The following is a 3,422-nucleotide window of genomic DNA, read 5'->3' on the forward strand; positions in this document are numbered from 1 at the left end:
AAAACAAAAAACAATATATATTAATTTTTAGAATCAGTAAAAGAATGAACTTTTTTTTACAAGAAGAGGATTCAGCCAATATTATTGGTGTTTTCCCCAATCAAATAACGGCTATTTTAACATTTAAATGAATATTTATCTGCTATAGCTGAACTCGAACCCGTACATAGTCAAGAGCCCAAAAGGAGAAAAAATAAGTTATTTCATCCCAATTTGTGCAGCTCAAGAGGCCGCAATTGCCGATGAAGTTGCACAGATCCAGTGTCTTTGGGAGGGTGTGCGTTTGTTCCCTCCTGGATCAGTTAATATTTATTTCTCATAAATGAATATTTATTTCTCAGGGGTTCAGACAAATGAATTAGCACTCTAGTTAGTACATGGCGGCCCTCTTTATTCTTTCTGTCGTTGGTTAGCAAAAGGATCGAAATTTACCGTTACTTTTTTTTTCAAATATAGACGTTTTTACTTTTACATGCCAATAAATTGCGATCTTACAAACTTTGAATTCAATTTTTTGATTAATCTGGAAAATTAAGATTAATCACGACAAGTCACCACATGTCACATTTATTCTACGACACAAAACAAGGGCATTTTTTTACATTGACAATCACCCTGTACCACAAACAAACACAGTAACGGACCACATTCATATGACTAACAGTTTTACAACACTCTACATGGACATTTCAATAAATGTATACAACAGACGGCAACACATGATTAATCGCACACGATTAACACGGTAACACATGACATTCCTGAACTAACTCGGCTAGGCTGAAGAGGAGTTGGATGCGTGACCTCCTAGTGTAATGGAATAATTTACTAAACATCAGGAGGATGCACCGCTGGGTGACTATCTCCTTCATGCCAGCTCATGCCATGGCTGGATAGAACATCTCATTTGCTCGTTGTAAAATATAAGTAAAGATAAAAAAACAAATAACTAGTCTCACAAAATAGTTAGTGTTTGGGAGAAAAGGCTTGCTCAAACCGAAAGAAATTAAAATATTTATGGCATGTTTATGTCTGGTATGTTACAGCAACTTTTTTGTTAAAATCAATCAACTGGAATGGCAACTTAAGAAAATAAATTTTACACGTTATTGGATTTTTTTAAAAAAAAAAAGCTAAAAATAATAAGTTTGATTATTGGAAATAAATAACGAGTTCTCATTGTTAGCAATAATAATCAATGAATCAATATAAAATATTAAAAAAAAAATTGATAAATAATTCAAGGAGGAAAAAATAAACCAGAGTTTAAATCGGAAAAACGTTATGACCTACTGATTGTTTCCGATTCATTTGAACATGGCTTCCTTGTCCTCTGTTAAACTATATTCTGTTAAACTATTCTTCGGATGAACAAAGTTGATATTTCTTATTTTCGTCGCGGGAAACTAACAAATATCGCTAAAATATGATTGTGCACATTTAGTGGAAGTTGTGTGATGCGCGAACAGCACCAGATATTTTTACTATAATTTACTATTTAATAATTTACTTTAATTTTTTGTTTATTATTTTTTTTTTATTTTATTATTCTAATTTAATTATTTGTTATTTTTATTTATTGTTGGTCGATTCTGGAGGTCAACTCGATAATGAAAAACCCATTAAATATGGTTAAAATTCGTGAATTCAATATTTTTATTACTTTATTTTCTCGCCCTTCAATTAATTTTATTATTTCAAACAAAATCATATGTATACATAATAATACATAATACGTAATAAACATAAAAGCCCTTTCTTTGCCTGAAGGACATTTTAAGGTAGGTTGAGGAATCCGCTGTATGCAGGGGAGCACTCTGGCGCTTACTCGCCGTCTGCGTTGTCACGAGTGAGAAGGGACCTCTCTACTAGTGATGAACGATTGAGTTTAGTCTGAACCTCTTCCCTTGGCGAGCACGTCGACCAAGAGGTCAGTACCTTTCCACCTCCCAGGTCTTGCTGGAGGGGTAATCAGCAATCTTCCAGAAGAGTGAGTTTGCATAGACCTTCAGCCCATCAAAAAACTTGATGTGCCGTCGGCCTATGAGCTCCGAAACAGAGGGAAGCTGGAGTTCTTGGTGGATGGCACTGTTCCTGGCCCTTTGCACTGTGGTGCTTCGGAGGATCCACCGAAGGATGGAGTTCTGATAGCTCAGGAGTTTTTGTAGTGTTATTTTGAAGAGGTGCCGCAGTAGAGGTACGCTATAGCGCACCGTTGTACCAAAATAGCCTTATATATCTGCAGCTTCAGTCGGAAACAGTCGTGGTGAGGTGAGCAGGTGATACAGCCTATGCAATTTTTGCATCCTATCTAGGTCAAGCCAAGGTAACGAATGGAGTTTGACACGCCCCTGACTTCATCTTCAACCATAAATGTCTTTAGTAGGTTGCTTTTCTTTCCTTTTTGATAAGACATTACAATGGCGTCTACCTTCCGTTCGCCGGGTTTACTCGAATGCTTATGTCCTTGAGGGCATCTATGATGGTGCCAGATACTGTTTGGGCTAGTTCGAGCGACCGACGAGAAAATTTTTAATACTGTAATTGAATAAAACAAATACTAAAATCTTGAATCATTCTTAACCCAGGAGAGGAGTAGCCTTGAGCATATTTATATTTACATACAATTATTACTTTATGTATACATTACATACAATTATTTATTTTATGCCATTCTGTTTATATTTTATTTTTTATTTTCTGTATTCATTGGTTGTTATCTTGCTCTTTTCTTAGCCCTGATGAAGGCTAGAAATTCTGGCCGAAACGTTGGCACGAATAAATAAGTTACTTTAACTTATTTGTGTTATACTATGACCGCACCCCCAACCATCTTCTTCTCATATAAGTGATCCACGGTCAACTATCTCTCATGAAAATGTTTATATTGTGCTAGTGTTTCATCTTTTTTGTTCATACTTTGTACTGTCTACCTTCCGTTAACCTTTTAATGCTAATATTGCCGCTTGTTTGTGTTATTTACCCTTTTTCCTTCTCACCTATACTCAATTAGGTTTTGCTCTGGCCTCCTCGTAACGGAAAGACTGAGCATTTCGCCCATCAGTACACTCCTAAGGTGACACCTTTTTTTCTCATTTCAGCATTTTGATCAGCTAGACACCTCCTGCGTTTCTTATTTTAAATAATGCCCCGATTGCAGAAGATCTGAAATATTTTACGAAATTTGGATTCTTCAGCCCCTGATGGAAGAGCAACAATTTACAATTTCAAATTGCATCGAGATTAATCTTAAATATTTTCGTCATCGCCCCATCTAATTATATAAAAAAATAATACAAAATGTCAACCATGAGATAAATGCTCACGAGACACCTCTTAGGAGACAAAAATGTATGACATTCCTGCCGGGTGAAATAATAATCTCATTCTTTAATTTATGTGGGTTTATTTAAAGAATTTTT

The sequence above is a fragment of the Halyomorpha halys genome, unplaced genomic scaffold (genome assembly GCF_000696795.3).
Source record: "Halyomorpha halys isolate HHAL.00 unplaced genomic scaffold, Hhal_1.1 Scaffold198.1, whole genome shotgun sequence".
Taxonomy (NCBI): domain Eukaryota; kingdom Metazoa; phylum Arthropoda; class Insecta; order Hemiptera; family Pentatomidae; genus Halyomorpha; species Halyomorpha halys.